Consider the following 19,487-nt stretch of genomic DNA (forward strand, 5'->3'; position numbering starts at 1 on the left):
TGTTCAATGATAAAGCTGCTGTTGTTGAATTCAATGAAGTTCAAAATGTGACGTTTTTGAAAGCTCAAGGCAAGGCAACTTTATTTGTGTAGCGCATTTTATACACAAGGGCAACTCAGTCACTTAAGGTGTGGAACAAGGTAGTAATTCAAAATCACCTGAAAGAGGAGGTGAAGGTCTTGAGATGGTGTGCATTTGATCCAGATTTTTTGCCTAAACGATGGGACACAAGATTTGGGAAATGGGGTGCGCAAGGTTTAACGGCATACTGTACATTTTTACATAAAGGAACTATGAATAGCTTCCAAAATCTTAAAAGGCAGTTTGGCTTGGATAAGGACGATTTTTACAGATACCTTCAGCTCCGGCATTATATCAACCAAATACAGAAGGGAGGTACACAAGCAGGCTGGGACAATATTCTGTTAAAAGTGTTTATGGAGGCTTATCGTGCTGGCTCTAACCAAAAACTCATCTCAAAAATCTACAAGGGGTTGCAACAAACAAAATGTGGTTCACTGTATGTAAAGCAAAAGTGGGAACGGGAAGGTAATCTTGTTTTAAAGGAAGAAGATTGGGAGAACTTGTGTGAGATACAATGGAAAACTTCCAGCTCAACTGTATGGCGAGAGTTTTGCTGGAAAAACCTTATAAGGTTTTTCATCACTCCAGCTCAAAAGAGGCACTATACAAATTCTTCTGCATGTTGGCGACAGTGTGGGTGCCTCGAGGCAAACCATTTTCACATATTTTGGTCCTGTGCAGCATTGATCCCTTTTTGGCAGGAGGTATATAAAGTTTTGCAAAGTGTTTTTGAGACAGACATTCAATTTAAATTTGAGACATTATATTTGGGTGCCATTACATCAGTAACTGTTTCTTCTGATGTCAAATACTTATTTCGGATCCTAAGTGCTGCTAGTAGAAAAGCTATAACTAGAAGGTGGTCAAAACCAGGAAAACCTACTGTGGAGGAATGGATTGACATAATCTATGATATGTTTAAGATGGAAAGGATTACCTTTGCTTTAAGACTGCAACAAGGAACTTTTTCGAGAAGATGGGAAAGATGGTTAACGTATGTCACGCCAATACGACCATCTTTTATCTGAAGGGAATTTGGGTGTCCATTTTCTTGTTTTCTTTTATACTCTCTCTGTAGAGGGCTTTATGTGTCATTGAGGTTTACCCCAACATGTTTTATTTTCTTAAGTTCTTGTTCTTATTTTATTACATTTAAAAAATAGTTATATGTATATATTACTGGATGTGTGAATACATAATGGGTCCTTGTACAATTTGGTACTGCTTACTAAGTCTGGGCTACAATTGTACAATTACAGACGGCTAAATGAGAAATACGATATGTACTTTCATTGTTTGTACGGACCTGGATATTCATAATAATAAAAAAAAAGAATTTCAAAAAAAACAAGGGCAACTCAATGTGTTTTACAATAAAACATTAAAAACATTGGAGACATTCAGACAAGCATAAAAGAACATAATTAAAATGACAAATATAATAAAACAGAAAAGAAAATATGTATAATAAGAAATGTTTTAAAAAAAAATTAGGTAAAAGTGAGTTAAAATAAGCTAAGATATGAAGACAGTGGCAAATAAAAAAGTCTTAGTCTTTGATTTAAAAGAGGTGAGAGTTGGAGCAGACCTACAGCTTTCAGGGAGTGTGTTCCAGATACACTTGAGGTCAAAATGATCAGCCCCCCCAGGAATTCTGGAACATTTTCCTTAAATTCTGCCCAATGTTTGAATCATTGATAAAACTTGATATAAGGAAACATTCACCAGTGTTCTTTAGTAGCTTTGGTACATTCTGGAATGTAAAATACATTTTTAGGATAACTTTATATCAAATATAGTGAAAAATGGGGTGGTCAAAATTATTAGCCCCCCCTGTGAATTTTTACTTTTAAAACACACCTGAGCAGTCAGCTGGTTTCCTAACAACACCTGTAGGTCAATTGGCTTCCTAACAACACCTGAGCATTCAAACAGCATTGAGATTTACTTAAGGGACTCCAATCAGGGCACTTGAACATGTTATTGAGAGAGACTACTCTTACTAACCATGCCAAAGACAATGGAAATCAGTCTTCAGCTCAGAAAGAAGATGGTGGAGGCTCATAATAAGGGGGAAGGCTATACTGTCATATCCAGGTGTTTTACAGTGTCTAGAATAGCTGTATGTTGCATCATTGCAAAGTACAAGGAGACAAACTCTGTTGGAAACAAACCTAGGCGTGGTAGAAAACACAAGATTTCAAGAACTTTGGAGAGGAAAGTAGTCGAAGATGTCTGCAAGAAGCCCCGGAGATCTGCCAAGATGATTGTTTCTGACCTGACCTCCTCTGGAGTTGATGTTTGAAGGAGCACAGTTGTGAGGGATCTTCATCATAGTGGGCTTCAGGACCATCGTCCCAGAAGAACCCCTTTACTCAAAGAGTGGTACATCAGAGCCAGACTGAGGTTTGCCTGTAAACATTTAGAAGGTAAAGATGAGTTTTGGAAGTCCATCCTTTGGTCTGATGGAACTTTTTGGGCACATGGATGTTGTTCATGTTTGGCCAAGAAAGGGAGAGTCCTTCAACCCTTAGAACACGGTCCTCAGAATTAAACATGGTGGGGGGAGCATCTTACTGTGGGGCTGTTTTGCAGCCTCAGGCACAGGAAATCTTGTTCTGGTGCATATCATCATGAAAAAAGAAAGTTATGATGACATTTTGAGGGATAATGTGAAGAACTCTGCTCTTAGTCTAGGCTTTGGTCGGCGCTGGGTCTTCCAGCAAGACAATGATCCAAAGCTTATGTCAAAATTGGTCAAACAGTTCTTAAAGGACACCAAAACCAAGGTCCTGGAGTGGCCCGTACAGAGCCCAGATCTAAATCCTGTGAAGAATCTGTGGCGGGTGCTCAAAGTGAATGTCCATGCTCAGAAACCATGTATTTTGGACCAGCTGGAACAATTTGAATTGGAAAAATGGGCCAAAATCCCTCCAGAGACATGTGCCAACCTTGTAAAGAACTGCTTGAAGAGGTTGTTGTCAGGTGTGGCTCAGAACGGGTGAACTATTGACTACTATTGACCAGGGGGCGAATAATTTTGGACGTGCCATTTTTACCTTTTCTTGTTTCAATTAATTGCATCAATAAAATATCCAAGTCAAACATAGTGAACATTTGTCTTTGTTATTTTGGAAACACATAAACTATAAACACTTGTTTTTAACGGTCATTTTCATGGAGAAATCAAGGGTTTTATCTGATTTCACAAGGGGGGCTAATAATTTTGACCTCAACTGTATGTGGTGCACAATGACTAAACGCTGCTTCACCATGTTTCATTCTGACTCTAGGGACTGAAAGCAGACCAGTACCTGATGACCTCAGAGGTCGAGGTGGTTCATAAAGTAGTAGCAGATCAGCAATGTATTTTGGGCCTAAACCATTCAGGTCTTTATAAACCATCAGCAGGATTTTAAAGTCTATTCTCTGACCGACAGGAAGCCAGTGTAGGATCTAAGAACTGGAGTGATGTGGTCTACTTTTTAGGTCCTTGTTAGGACTCGAGCAGCAGCATTCTGTATGAGCTGCAGCCGTCTGATGGACTTTTGAGGGAGTCCTGTAAAGACCCCGTTACAGTAGTCCAGCCTGCTAAAGATAAATGCATGGACGAGTTTTTCTGCATCCTGCTGAGACATGAGTCCTTTAATCCTTGATATATTCTTAAGGTGATAGTAGGTGGAGTTTGTAATTGTCTTAATGTGGCTGCTGAAATTAAGGTCTGAGTCTAAGATTACACCAAGGTTTCTGGCTTGGTTTGAACATTTCATCTGTGCAGATTGGAGCTGAGCAGTAACCTTTAACCTTTCTCCCTCCAAAAACAATCATTTCAGTTTTTTCTTTCTTTAACTGAAGAAAGTTCTCTCTCGTCCAGTCATTGATTTGTTCAATGCATTTTACTCAGTGTTTGTATGGGACTATAATCCCCTGGTGATATGGTGATGTAAATGTGTGTGTCATCTGCATAGCTATGGTAATTTAGTCAATAAGAGTAACTTGTTGTAAAGATCAGAGGCTGTGTTCCTGCTGGTTTCACTCCTCTGACACTCTCCACGGCTCATCATGTTCTTACAAAGAGAGACTGCAGAGTTTTTAATAACACACACCTTTTTTAATCACTAATGAAGAGCATCTCATTTCAACACATATCAATCAATCAATCAATCAATCAATCAATCAATCAGACTTTATTTATAAAGCGCTTTTCATACAATGACAAAGTGCTGTACAAGAAAAACAACTTCAAATAGAATAAATTAAGAAAAAGATCCCACCCCCAGCCCCGACCCCAAACCCACCCCACAATCCTAAGGTTAACAACACAATATGCAACAATAGTAATAAAAACAATAAAATAAATAAAATAAATAAAATAAATGAAATAAATAAATAAATAAATCTAAATAATTTGCTGAACAAACTGAGGAAACGCTCTCATGATATCTTAATGAGGAAACACTGGAGGAAAAATAAGATGTTAAAACTCAACACAGGAAATTAAAATCACCAAAGTAAAATACATTTCTAAGATAATAAAAGACTAAAATATTAAACCATAAAAAGAAAATAAGATGTGAGACTTAAAATAAATAAATAAGTAAATAAATAAATAAAGTAGAATAAAAGTGACTAAATTTGAAATAGATAATAAATAAATAGATAAAACTGTTAAGAATAAAAATAAAACTTAGTTAAAAGCAAGACTAAAACGGTAGGTCTTGAGTTTGCCTTTAAAAATATTAATGCTCTTGCAGCCCTCAGATCCTCAGGCAGGGTGTTCCACAGGCGTGGGCTGTGATAATAAAAAGCTGCCTCACCGTGGGTCTTAGTTTTTACATTTGGTACAATTAAAAGTCCGCTACCTGAAGACCTGAGGGCTCTCACTGGCTCATATGATAAAAGCAAATCTGATAAATAAGAAAGGCCAAGAGCATTAACTGCATTAAAGCTGGGGTTGGTAGTCTCGGAAAACCAGAATGAATTTGAATGTAGCTTTTCCTCATGACTCCGTCTAACCCCTCCCCTCCTCCCTCAGAGCTCCTCCAAAACGACGCCCTCCCGCTCACATGCACGAGTGCCGCTGATTCTCGACCATATGATGGTGACTGATTCAAAACCGGTCCTCAGCAAAACATTCTCATAGTGAAAGTTAAAAACACAAACAAACATGGCTGCTGTTAGTACTCACAACTGTCATTCTAGCATTATCCAGTTGTCCTGGTGACACGATATCAGGAGAAAAGTTATAACACATATATAATACTGTAACAGCTCTACTGTTTGTTAAACGTGTTCAGTGTAGATGCTCTTAATTCCTACAGTGTTGACGGTCAGTGAAGGCATCAGGAGAGGTGTAAAGTGGGAGAGAGGAGAGACAAGAGAAGTTGTTCATTCATTCAAACATTGATTGTTGTTTTGTTAGTTGGCGTGGTAACGGCCGACAGTGACCGGTTATTAAAGATCAACGTGTTCACCAATCGGCTCGTCATCACTACAGCGTCCGGACCGACGCTACAATAAATATATATTTTCTGTAGGACTTACTGAACGTCATTAATTATTCTGCTTGTTGGTGAGAGCTTTTTAGACTCTGATCCGGACTACAGTCCTGAGCAAAGCACCTCATCAGGTCAGAGGGGACAGGCCCGAGGACGAGCGAGAGGGGCAGTAAATAGAGTCAGGGGAAGTAGAGGCAGGAGACGGGGACTCGGAGGAGTGCACGCCGGGGAAATGTACGCGCAGGAGGAGGGCAGAACGGCTGCACAGGATTTGATTGGTTTAAAATTTGGGGAGCCAAAAAACGGTGATTGGTTGGTGTTTTCCCAGGTTTACTCCGGCTGTAGATAGCAGTTTTTTTTCACTCTTTTTTAGGAACACATCATTTTATGATTGCCATCAGGACATAAATATCATTTTAACCAGTATAACAAAAAGGTGTATCTAAATCTGATTACCAACCCCAGCTTTAAAAACCAATAAATTAAAATATACATCCCCATTAACGAGCAGCATCCTTTTTATGCACTTCGTCTGCGGTATTACGCTACTGCACGCTTTGCACAAGTGGACTATAGTTGTGCATAAGTTATGAATATGATATGTATACGCCCAAAACTGAAAAAAACAATCAGCGTATGTCAGCGTTTTAGAGGCATGTTGATACGTCAGGAAAACGCTGGCTAAATCATCAAGGTGTGACAGGGCTGTAGAAAGCAAGACAAGTTCTGCACAGCGGTGCTTCATAGGAACAGTCAGGCTGTACACAGCCAGTGTAAAAACAGACAGTATACAGTTCAGAAGAAACTTCATGGAAATATAATACAAGATTAAACAGGTTAAACATTATGAAGAGGAATGGAATAAAATATGATTTTGAGGTCCTTAGGTTTTAGACCTCTGGCAGGCTGTTCCAGATCCGAGGAGCCCTGTCCCTGGCCTTTCTCTTCCTCATACAGGGCACAGCCAATAATCCCAACTGAGAGGTTCTGAGGGGTCTGCTGGTGCTGTTGGGGGTGAGAGGCTTTGAGATTTTTGACGGGGCAAGACCATGGAGGGATTTATAAACAATCAGGAGAATCTTGAAATGAACTCTGAGATGAACTGGAAGCCAATATAAGGATGCAAGAACAGGGGTTATACAGTGATGTGCGTTTTACCTTGCAGCAACATTTTGGACTAAATATAGATGGGAAGTTGTTTTTTGAGAAGTAAAAATAATAGATTTAATTTATAAAGTGCTTTTCTGAATACTCAAAGACGCTGCACAGAGGATGAAAACATCATATAAAACAACAGATGAATGAAAAGCATCAAATACATTTAAAAGCAGTCATATGTTAAAAGCAGTTCTCAGTAGGTGGTTTCAGTGAGTGTTTTGAAGGTGGACAGGTTGGGGCAGTTTCTAATGTTTGGTGGTAAGGCGTTCCATAGGGTGGGGGGGCGACAGAGAAAGCTCTACCCCCCAGGTTCGGTGCTTGGTGTCAGGTTGTAGGGAGAGGAGGTGGGCGTTGGAGGATTGGAGGTTACGGAGGGGGTGTGGTGGTGGAGCAGGTCAGTGAGGTAGGAGCGGGCCTGGTTATGGAGGAGGATTTTAAATTGTATTCGCTGTCTGATAGGGAGCCAGTGAAGGTTTTGGAGGACGGGGTGATGTGGTCATGGGAGCGGGTGATGGTGAGCAGGCGGGCGGCAGAGTTCTGGATATATTGTAGTTTGTTGAGTTGTTTGGAGTGAAGGCCGTAAGATGCTATCACAGTAATGGAGTCTGGAAGTAATAAAGGTGTGGATCAGGGTTTCAGCGGTAGAGAAGGAGAGAGATGGACGGAGACAGGTGATATGTTTCAGGTGGAAGAAGGCGGTGTTGGTGATGTGGTTGATGTGATGTTCCAGAGTGAGATAGGAGTCGGGACGGAGTGAGGGAAGCATTGTGGATGGAGAGGTTGAAGTTGTTGGTGGTTGTGGTGAGGGATTTGGGGCCGATGATTAAGAGGTCAGATTTTTATCACAGTTGACATATATAAAGAAGTAGAGTGAATCACAGTAGTCCAGCCTGGATGATATTAGTGCATGAATGATTGTTTCCAGTTCAGAGAGTGAGAGGGAATGCCTGATTTTGGATATGGATCTGAGTTGAAAGAAGCTGAACCTGATAACTGAATCAACCTGTTGAAGTTTAAATCACCATCAAAGTGAGTGCAAGGTAGATCAGGGTACTGTCAGCGTAGCAGTGGAAGGACATGTTGTGAGTCTGGATGATACCTCCTAATGGGAGCATGTAGAGACTGAGACGGAGTGGGCCTAAGACTGAACCCTGGGGAACCCCGCATGTGATGTTTGTCGGTGTGGGAGATGTTTCAGATGTAGGAATGAAACCAATCAAGAGCAGATCCGGAAATGCCAACCCCGTGTGACAAACATTTGATGAGGATTGCATGATCAGCTGCAGGACAGAGGAGGTCATTTGTGACTCTCTCAGAGAGAGATGTCACTTTGCTCCAATCACTGAAAACCACGCGTTGATGCAAAGTATGTCCAGCCTCTCTGAGCAGATCTTTCCTTTATCGCTCTCTGTGCCTCCTCCCTCCAATCCTGAGACAAAAACAGGTACGTGCACAGGAGGGTTTATGTTTGAGAGTCTCTGCTGTGAGAGTCATTTAATAAATATCCACGTTTCATCGAGTATATTTGATAAAACGCCGACCCCGTGTGTGAATACAGCGTCAGATGATTTGTGATATTGTAACTAGAGTTCCTGCTTTCAAGGACTTTGTGTGCGTGTGTGTGTGTGTGTCTGTGTGTGTCTGTGTGTGTGTGTGTGCGTGCGTGCGTGTGTGTCTGTGCATATGTGTGTCTGTGAATGTGTGTGTAGGTGTTGTGCAAAACTCTGTTCCACAATAAATCTGTTGTCACCACAGATGGTTCCTGATGAGCAACAGGCAACACAGACTTTCCAACACTAGCCAAAATCAGTCAAGGACACAGACAGACAGACACACACACACACACACACACACACACACACACACACACACACACACACACACACACACACACACACACACACACACACACAGAGTTGAATGACTAGCACACAAACATTTCCTTTTCATTACACATAGTGAAAACATTCTGCTTTGATCTTGACAAATTGATTCAAGAGTACCATGTAAGGTAAAGTGAAGGTTTTGTGTTTTTTCAGAACAGATAGTAATATAAAAAATCCTGAGAGCGAAGATTATGACTTCCTGAGTACTTTTGTTCAATGTAGGTGTGGAGGTAAAAGGGAAGTAGACCTAAGATGCACTTATAGATTAGAAGATGTTTCTGCCTGCTTGACGACAGGGAAGACCATCCTACTCTTGAGTTCAGCACACAGTGATGAGTCATCGTTTTAAAATTGGTGATAAACCTCAAAGCTCCATGGTATACAGTATCCAGCGTGTGCAAGCTGTGAGCATCTACAGTCATGGCCAAAAGTTTTGAGAATGACACAAATATTACATTTTCACAAAGTCTGCTGCTTCAGGGTTTTTAGGTGTTTTTGTCAGATGTTTCTATGGTATAATGAAATACAATTAGAAGCATTTCATAAGTATCAAAAGCTTTTATTGAGAATTACACAGAATTCATGCAATAAGTCAATATTTGCAGTGTTGACCCTTCTTTTTCAAGACCTCTGCAATTCTCCCTGGCATGCTGTCAATCAACTTCTGGACCAAATCCTGACTGATGGCAGTCCATTCTTGCATAATCAATGCTTGGAGTTTGTCAGAATTTGTGGGTTTTTGATTGTCCACCCGCCTCTTGAGGATTGACCACAAGTTCTCAATGGGATTAAGATCTGGGGAGTTTCCTGGCCAAGGGCCCAAAATCTTAATGTTTTGTTCCCCGAGCCATTTTGTTCTGACTTTAGCTTTATGGCAAGGTGCTCCATAATGCTGGAAAAGGCATTCTTCATCACCAAACTGCCCTTGGATGGTTGGGAGAAGTTGCTCTGGGAGGACGTTCTGGTACCATTCTTTATTCATGGCTGTGTTTTTAGGCAAGATTGTGAGAGAGCCCACTCCCTTGACCGAAAAGCAACCCCACACATGAATGGTCTCAGGATGCTTCACTGTTGGCAAGAGACAGGACTGATGGTAGCGCTCACCTCGTCTTCTCCGAACAAGCCTTCCTCCAGATGCCCCAAACAATCAGAAAGGGGATTCATCAGAGAAAATGACTTTACCCCAGTCCTCAGCAGTCCAGTCCCTGTACCTTCTGCAGAATATCAGTCTGTCCCTGATGTTTTTACTGGAGAGAAGTGGCTTCTTTGCTGCCCTCCTTGACACCAGGCCTTCCTCCAAAAGTATTCGCCTCAATGTGCGTGCAGATGCACTCACACCTGCCTGCTGCCATTCCTGAGCAAGCTCTGCACTGGTGGTGGCCCAATCCCGCAGCTGTAACACCTTTTTTTTCTTGGCTTCAAGAGAAAGGCAGGTTCTGATTCTAAAATAAAAACCTTTCAGCAAGCTGATGGATGTAAGGGATAAAAGTTAAAGTATCATACATTTAATGCAAAGGTATCTATAGTGGGATACAAGTTCAATACGCGTCCCCTCATGGGTGCATATTGATGGCAGGTTTGCAGGCTTTGATTTTTTATTGGAGAACAGCATTGTTTCTATCTTAATAATAATACTAATAATAATACATTTTATTCATAAAAGCGCTTTAAAAGATTGCATTTGTCTGTTGTGAATGACTTGGAGAGATTGTCCATGGGTTTGAGAAGCTTGTTTATTGTTGAGAACAGGTGCTTTGGGTTGGTAGAGCTGGAGTGGATGAGGTTGGAGTAGTAAGTGGACCGGGCGGTATGGAGGGCGTCATTGTAGTGGTGGAGAAAGTCCTTGTGTGCCAGGGTGTGTATGGTGAGGGATGTTCGTCTGGTGAGGCGTTCGAGTTGGCGTTTCTTTGATTTCATCTGGCGGAGTTCAGGGGTGTACCAGGGGGCAGAGTGGGTGAAGGAAACAGATCGGGTTTTCAGAGGGGCAAGCTGATCGAGGCAGGAGGAGAGTGTATCATTGTAGAGGTTGACCAGGTCAGAGGGGGAGAGGTTTGAGGGAGGGTGAGTGGATCATTTTATTGTGAGGCAGGCTGACAGGGAAGAGGGACAGATGGACTTGATGTTGCGGTAGGTAATGGTGCGCTTCTGTTTGGGTTGAGCGATGGGGGTGGCCAGGTCTATGAGGATGGCTAGGTGGTCAGAGATGTTGAGGTCGGAGCTGGAGATGTGATTGATGGTGATGCCAGTGGAACAGACCAGGTCCAAAGTGTGTCCATGGTTATGGGTGGGGAAGTTGACGTGCTGGGTGAAGTTAAAACATTGCAGAATGTCCAGAAATTCTCTTGCGGTTTTGCAGTGGGTGGAGTCAATGTGTAGGTTGAAGCATTTAAAACAAGTTTTAAATCTTAAAGATTCTGTTGAATTTTACCCACTCCACTCCAGAGCCTGATCTGGGGTGGGTGCAGAGCAATACATTACAATGTCATCGGCATAAAAGTGGAAACTTGCATTAAAAACATTATGATGTCTCATGTTTATATAAATAATGAATAAAAGGGGTCCTAAGACTGACACATGATGGATCCTTTTGACTTGTGTATATCAAAGTCATAGTTAGTGGTTAACCTTTAATAAACCCTCATCAGTTCCTCCCTCTTTAAGTCACCGTGCCATGAGGTGTGGATGCAAAGGAGGTAAAATAAACAGGAACCATCACAAGGTCAGTGTCACCATTTTTTATTTTGTAAGAAGCAGAGTGAAGCTAAAAGTCATCTGCAGTAAAAAGAGGGTCAAATATTTAGACATTAATTTAATGAGCCATATATACGAAGGCCTCCTAACATAATCCATTACATCTTCTAGATGTTATACATGGTTATGGATATTACAAAAGAAATGAAGCAGGACATAAACATCATCATAAAGTTAATGGTTATGACCTATAAAGCACTATGAGAGGCCATCGTATGAGGAGGCAGAGAGTTGGTTTTATTATGCAGTGGGTTTCTTTATATTGGGGTCTGGATTATTTGCATAGTTTGAAAAAGCAATAAAAAAAAGTATCAGCTATGTATAATTGACTCTTCTCTCTGCTCCTCCATAAACATTTTAATAAGACTGACAGAGGCTGTGTCACTGAGTCCAGTCCACCACGGCTCAGTCTGATGAACTCGTCCCACAGCAGCTCGGAAAACGTGATGAATTTTTTATGGATGACGACGAGGCCGGGTTCTGTTTCAAAGCTTGAGAGGAATGTTTTGATTGAGCATCTTAAAATGTACGTTTTAATTACTTCCTCTTCTTTGGGCTTCTTTAACTCCTCTCCTTTCACTGGACACACACAGGACACTGTTGCACAGATTGAGGTTATATCTACTGAAACCATTCCTAGTGCACCGCTCAAACGATCAGGTACTTCTCAAATGAAGTGAGACACTGTGTAGATGTCTCGAGGCACATCAGCGTAACTTCATTAATTATTTAAATCTCTGAACAAGTCGGCAGTATTGGCCAGAATGATAACTAACATCCTCTGTGTTTTAAATCAGAGAAAGTTTGCCAGCTGGATCACAGGGCTGCTAAACTGTCTGCATGTGACGGACACTGGACGGCATGTGTTGACATCTTTGGGCTTGAATGTGGTTGACACTGGTGGTTATGTTTAAGGGTTATAAAAATGTGGCCCTTCAGTTGTGTATGAGTGAGGGTCTGATGTGCAAAACAGAGAGCATGCAACAGAGTGAGTGTGTATGATTGAGAGCTCTGTTCGGTCTCAGGCTGGTGCAGGGCTGAGGTGAAGCAGGTGTGCAGAGAGGCAACGGTGATTCTTAAATTCTGGCATCCCAAGATAGGCTCTGTACGGAGAGCAGCATCATAGTGTAAGGAGACTAGGAAATCATAAGCTGAGTCCAGCCCCAAAAAACATGCATTGTTAACTCTATTACCCATCTCATGGCCAAATTCCTGTGTCCGGTCCGTCTCTGATCCGTCACAGCACTGGATCTGATAGGTTTCTATTCTAGTCAATGTGTTAACTTCCACTGGATCCGCTCCATAGCGTTCCAGCTGTGTCTGATTCGGCAGGTCGGAGTCCTCTGGATCAGATACACAAGACTTCTATTTCTGTCAGATGCCAGAGCACGATATATCATCTCAACAGAGCAGATGGAGCGGGACAGGAAGTCAGGTTTCACCAAAACAAAATGAAAACATCCGGTTAATTTTCAGAATCAAACACTCTGTGTTATCACCAGATCGTATTTCACTTAAAGGTGACATATTCCGCTCTTTTTCATCAATATATATCGGTCTAAGAGGTCCCCAAGACATGTCTTTAAAGTTTATGCTCAAAAAAACACTTTGAAATCAGATTCTGGTCTGCCTGTAAACCCTCTTTTTCAGCCCTGCTCAGAACAGGCTGTTTTCTGTGTCTGTGCCTTTAAATGAGAATGAGCTCTCTGACCACGCCCCCTCAGGAAGTGGATGTGGCCTCGGCTCTCCAGCACGTTGATCTAATGTTTACATGTTGGCTGAATATACACGGACGCTCACAGACCCGCGTTACTTCAACCCTCTGAATCTGATCCAGAATCTGATCCTGATGGAGAGGCGCCTGCAGCAGGACCTTTCTGAAGGATTGGTCTCAGATTTAGTGTTTCTTGTTGTTTTATTTGTCAGTATGTCGACGTGTGTCTTGGTACACAGCTATTAACATGGAGCTATGTGGCTATGCTAACTAGCGCTAAAACTTATCCATGATAAATAAAAATCATCCACTAGATCTTCAAATCTGCAGACGTGGGGAGTAAAACCGACCTTTGTGTTTATTAAGACAGCCTACAACTAGCATGCCTCCCTCCTAAGCTCCTTGTTAGCACACATGTGTGCAGGGAATGAAAAACAGAGGAGGGGTTGAGTTGTATTTTATACAGTCTATGGGCTGAACAAGCTCCGAGCTCTGACTTCCTGTTACAGACCGGATGGCGTTGTGACGTATGAAAAACACTGAAAACTGAAACGGCTGGTTTCAGCACACATTTACAGAAAGGTGGAGAAATCAAAACAGGGGCAGAATGGATTCTTTTCATTTTCGGGGGGTTTGTAGACATGCCAGGGAAACATATTTCAGGTAGAGAACCATTAAAAAGTCCATTTTGCATGATATGTCACCTTTGACTATGACAACAAACCGTCATGATGAGCGGAGCCAGGCCTGGAGTCAACAGGTCAGAGGTTTTCAGAGGACCTGAAAGACTACATTGACGAGGAGAATCCTTGATACAGTAATTACCGCGGGAAAACCTTGGTCACATGACTCCAGCTGTCCAGAGGTCCTGCTCCGTGCTGCGTTTTGAAAACACAACCTGTGGGTGTTGACGGACGAGAGAGCACGGAGCTGGAGTCCCGGGTTACTGTTTTACTAATGTGTCCTCTGAATAGAACGGACTGTACCATGGATTTTGCACGTGGATTTGGACTAGGTTTTAGCAAGGCACAGTCGTTCCTGCATCATCTAATAAGCACCACCCAGGCACCCGACTACACACCTCCAGCACACCCTTGAGTGCAAATGTGTGCACAAGCTTGTTTGCTATTCAATGCCAAGCTCAGCCTGAAAACAATGACTGCATGGAAAATACCCTTGCTCCTCCCAGGTATGTGCCTGACACCCTTAATGCACTGCAGTGATTGACAGATACCAACTCGTGATGCTGCCCCAGAAATCAACAATGATATGAAATCCATTTCAAAGAGGATCAGAGGTTTTTCTGACGGCAGCCTATTTTCCTCCAACATCACACTCAAGGTGAGAGCTCAAATGCTGTTATATGTTTTTGTGTCCAACTGCTGTTCAAGCTTTCAACTTCTATAAATGTTTAAAATCAAAGAAATCTCATTTCAACAGCAAACAAAACGACAACTGAAGACATGGATCATATTTAGAGTTAAATGAACCCATTAGCTTCTGTAAACAACTGTTACAGCCAGTGTTAGCGCTCTACCATCATGAAGCGTGCATGTCCATGAGCTTTTCATTTGCAGCTACAATCCTGCAAACCACTGATATTGAGAGAAGCTGTGAAAGGCTACAGATTTGACCAAGCTGCAACCTCCAGCCACGAGAATTGCAGCCAATGAGGAAGTTTTAAAAACTGCAGTTTGTTCTGCCCTGCAAGCAGTTCATGCTGTTGAGTTAGCTCTACCTACTGTTTACTGTAATATTGCAGCAGAGAGCTAGGGAGCAGGATCAGTAGATCTCAGCATTGCTAGACAATCTTTTGTAATCCTTTGATTCAGCCCATTGCAAGCATTGGCTGTAAGTATTTTTTAGTTGTTTGAATGTGTATGTTACAGAAGTGATACATATTAGCTGAAGATGGGATGTTTTTATCTTTGTTTTAGAACCAATGCTAGTTTGTGGCTGATGGGTGGTTTAATATTGAAATGTTAAATGCATCATGTCTTAGCAGCCTATATTGTGTGATTTTGGATTCGTATAGTGTTAATCAATCAATCAATCAATCAATCAATCAATCAATCAATCAATCAATCAATCTTTATTTGTATAGCGCCAAATCACAACAAACCTTATCACAAGACGCTTTTACAAACATAGGAGGTCTAGACCACTCTATGTCAAATTATGAACAGAGACCCAACACCAAGACAGGGTAAGACTCAGTCTGACCCCACCTTAATCCACCATGAGCATTGCACCTCACAGTATTTAGCTAGTTACTTTGGAGAGGAAAAACTTCCTTTAAACAGGCTCCTTTACTATCTTTAAGAAAACATTTGTGTGTACTTTGCTATTTGTAACTTGTATCCATAGACTGTATAAAATATGAACATAGTATCCGTGATGTCACCCATCTGTTACTGAGAGCTGTTTTGAAGCCAATCGACGGCGGCAGCCATATTGGAAATGCAGAACTCAACCAGGCAGAGTGTGATGTAAAGGGGCGGAGTTTGAGCCTCCTAGCCAACAGCTATGTGTTCCCAACCGGGAGTCAAGTCAGTCATGTCCTTATTTGGGCAAAAACTCAGAATCTTAAAATTTTCGGAACCTCTGTGTTAGAAAAAAATTCACCCCCGTACAGTGTGTGCTGATAGAGAGATTAGCGTTGTAGGGCCAAGCCGTTTTTTGACCCAGTCTGTAAACATTTTGATTAATGCTGCAAAGATCGTCTTTTTCCCATTCATGTCTATGTGGTTTCCTGTGTTTCTGCAGCCAGCCTCAAGTGGATTCTCCATGTATTGCAGTTTATAACACTTCCTCATGGGCTTCCTCATTTGAGACCAGAGGTTGCCACTTGCTTGTAACCCAGTGTCCTTTTTTTTTATTGTTTTCAGTTTTACTCCTTTCATTCACCAACATGCTCATCAAGAGTCCAAATTAAAACTGGAGCTGGAAGGCTACATCCTGACTGTCGTGTTGTCTACTCAGTACTGATGTTCAATACCACCGATTTCCTTTCCGATCCGACACTGAGTAAAATTCAGGCTGGTATCGGCGATACCGATCCCATGTTGATACTTTGTGCAAATACACCTAATGTGTCTGGTAAATCTAAAAAAAGTAGTGTATATCTGAGTCATTTATTTAAAACTCTTAAGTACATCGAGATAGCCACCTCACTTACAATATAGCCGAGCTAATACAACAGAAAAACCAAACGGAGGACACAGTCATACAAAATATCAGAATCAGAATCAGCTTTATTTGCCAGGTATGCTTGAACACACAAGGAATTTGACTTTGGTAAACTGTGCTCTCTTTGTACAAGGCATAAGAATAAGACACACGAATAAAAATAAAATAAAAATAATAACAATAACATCAGCCATAAATACAAAAGAACAAATAGGCATGGCTATTATGTACAGGCTAAAATAATATGATAAAGTGCAGTGGTGAGTTGCAGAGGTAGTTTTACATTATAGAAATAGAAGTTAAATAATAAATTAAATAGAAATATGGAATTCTGCTTTGAGAATTGTTGCATTGTGTATCTACATGTATATTTACAGAGACTATTTATCTGACAGGTATGACACTGTTATGGTTTAGTGTTCATCAGAGTGACAGCCTGGGGGAAGAAACTGTTCTTATGGCGGGTTGTTTTGGCGCACAGTGATCTGTAGCGCCTGCCGGAGGGGAGGAGTTTGAAGAATTTGTGTCCAGGGTGTGAGGGGTCAGCGGTGATGCTACCTGCCCGTTTCCTGGCCCGGGACCGGTACAAGTCCTGGATGGGGGGCAGGTCGACATTGAAGATTTTTTTCTGCAGTCCTTATAGTCCGTTGCAGTCTGTGTTTGTCTAGTTTGGTTGCAGAGCCAAACCAGACAGTGATGGAGGTGCACAGAACAGACTGGATGATGGAGGTGCACAGAACAGACTGGATGATGGAGGTGCACAGAACAGACTGGATGATGGAGGTGTAGAACATGATCAGCAGCTCCTGGGGCAGGTTGAACTTCCTGAGTTGACGCAGGAGGTACATCCTCTGCTGGGCCTTTTTTTCTTTGTCTGCAAACTTCAGGAGTTTCACCGAGGGGTCTCCTGAGGTGCAGTCATTGGTGTAGAGGGAGAAGAGCAGTGGGGAGAGAACACATCCCTGTGGGGTGCCAGTGCTGATAGGGATGTGTTATGTGAAAATGGTGTTTTAAACACAAAAAATAAATAAATAAGTAAAAAAATAAAACCATTACAATAAATTATTGTTCAATTATTAAGAACTAGAACTAGTAGTTCCCACCAACCGCGTATCATTTAGACAAGATCTCAATGGTTTAATTACTTTACACTGTGTTCCTGTTAAGGATATACATTGCCTCAAATGACTAAAGTATCAAAAGCATCGATATTTTGATTTGAGAATCGATTCTAGAGCATAAAGATCTGGTATCGGAAGTATCGATATTTCAGTATCGATCAGCACATCACTACAATTCAGGGAGTTTGGCTGGCTTTCCAATTTTGCTTAGGATGCACCATTAGGAGGACAGTACACAGTGCATCGAGTGTCCGCTTGAGGCTGGCTCTGGAAGTACCAGAAACCACATACACACCAATTCAAAGAAGCTGATCTTTACAGCAGAAATAAACATGTTTACAGTCTGGTTCAAAAGACGAGTGCAGTCTGGATAGCTTCACACAGATTACGACTTTTCCTTTTTTTTTTTTTCTCTGTTTTATTAAAACAATCTGCCCCCCCCCCCAGTATAAAACCGGTCCACCCAACCCACACCCCCCACCCCATGTCTTTACCTATATCAGTATCTAGTGAGGTGCATTAAAATAAGGGGGTGGAAGGGAGGCGAGAGAGGGGGGGGGAAAGCCTTGGTGCACCAATGCCCCATCATCTGCCCCTCCCCCCTGTATAAAACCCGCCCACCCATCAGCACCTCCAACCCTATTGTCTTTTTTTTTTTTTTTTGTCCAACTGTTCTAGTGAAGTGCGTTAAAAGAGGCAGGGCCCGTCTGCGGCAAGCCCACTCCAGGGGGCCCTAGGGCGGTGGCACTGCAGCAGGCCCCGACCCCCCCCAGCCCCACCCACCAGCCCCCCCACCCCGCGATAGACAAGGCCCACAGCCGCCCGGCAGGGCGTGGCACCCGACCCAAGATCCCCCCCAGTATCCCACAGGGAGGCAGGGAGCCCACAGCCAGGGAGGGGAACCCGGCACCACGTGATGCCCCAATCCAACCCCCGCCGCAGGCCGCACGAGCAGAGTAGGCGCAGCCGGGCAGAGGGCCAAAACCAACCGGGGAGACCAGAAGGGAAAGGCAGGCCAATGAATGGACCCTTCCCCTGCCCCCACCACCACCCCCCCACCACCACCACGCCGGCCGGCCAACCCCAGATTACGACTTTTCCATTATGAGAGGCACAGCTGACTTGATTGACAGGCGGGAACACTGTAGCTGTTGGCTAGGAGGCTCAAAGCCCGCCTCCTTATGTCACAGTCGCTCCACAGCAGAATTCAGCATTTCCAATATGGCTGCCGTCAAAAATTGGCCTCTGAACAGGGTATAAGACAGATGGATGTCGTCACGGATACTACGTCCATTATTTATAGTCTATAGATTTGACATGTGTCAGAGTTTCTGTGACTTTCTGATGTATTACAGCAAACCAACATCCCTCTTCTAATGACATCATCTGTGCTGACGTCAGATGAAATATGTTGATTCACACATAAAGCTGTTTTGTAGTCCTCGTCACCAGCTGAGTCAAACATGGTCATGAAGTAGTTTCTTTACCGGTGGAATAATTCAAACCATACAAGTGTTTTTATTTTTTACAATTCTGCAAATGACAACACAGCAGGAGGTGCTACCTCATCTGAATGTGCAATGAAGATGTTCTGAGCACACTGTAACTCGTTAAAACAGGCTCTGATTGATTGACAGGCGGACAGGTAAGTAGGCAGATTCAGGTGAAGTGATTGACAGGTGCTGTGACAATGCCAAACTAATCAGTGTGTGATTGACGGGAGCAGTAGGTGGATGGATGAATGGATGGATGCAGGGCAGACAGCCACTCTGACGGCTGACCTAGATAGTGGTAGGAGAGGATGAGCGGAGTGAAACGGAGAGAGAGAAGGAGAGAAAAGAGCGATCATTGTTTCACCTCTGCTCTGTTGTCCCGCTCTGTGTGGAGGATCGTTTGCTGTTGTCATCTCTGCCGACGTATCCCATCCTGTCGGGAGGCTGAAGCCGCCAGCAGTGAGGAAATCGGCAGCTCCTCACGAACGTCTGCAGCCCAGCTGTCTGACACAATCACACCGTAAATCACATCTGCTCAGCTGTAAACCTAATGAGGACGAGAGGAGCTCCCACAACCCCGCTCTACCGCAATC

This window comes from Notolabrus celidotus, chromosome 15, assembly GCF_009762535.1.
Source record: "Notolabrus celidotus isolate fNotCel1 chromosome 15, fNotCel1.pri, whole genome shotgun sequence".
Lineage (NCBI taxonomy): Eukaryota > Metazoa > Chordata > Actinopteri > Labriformes > Labridae > Notolabrus > Notolabrus celidotus.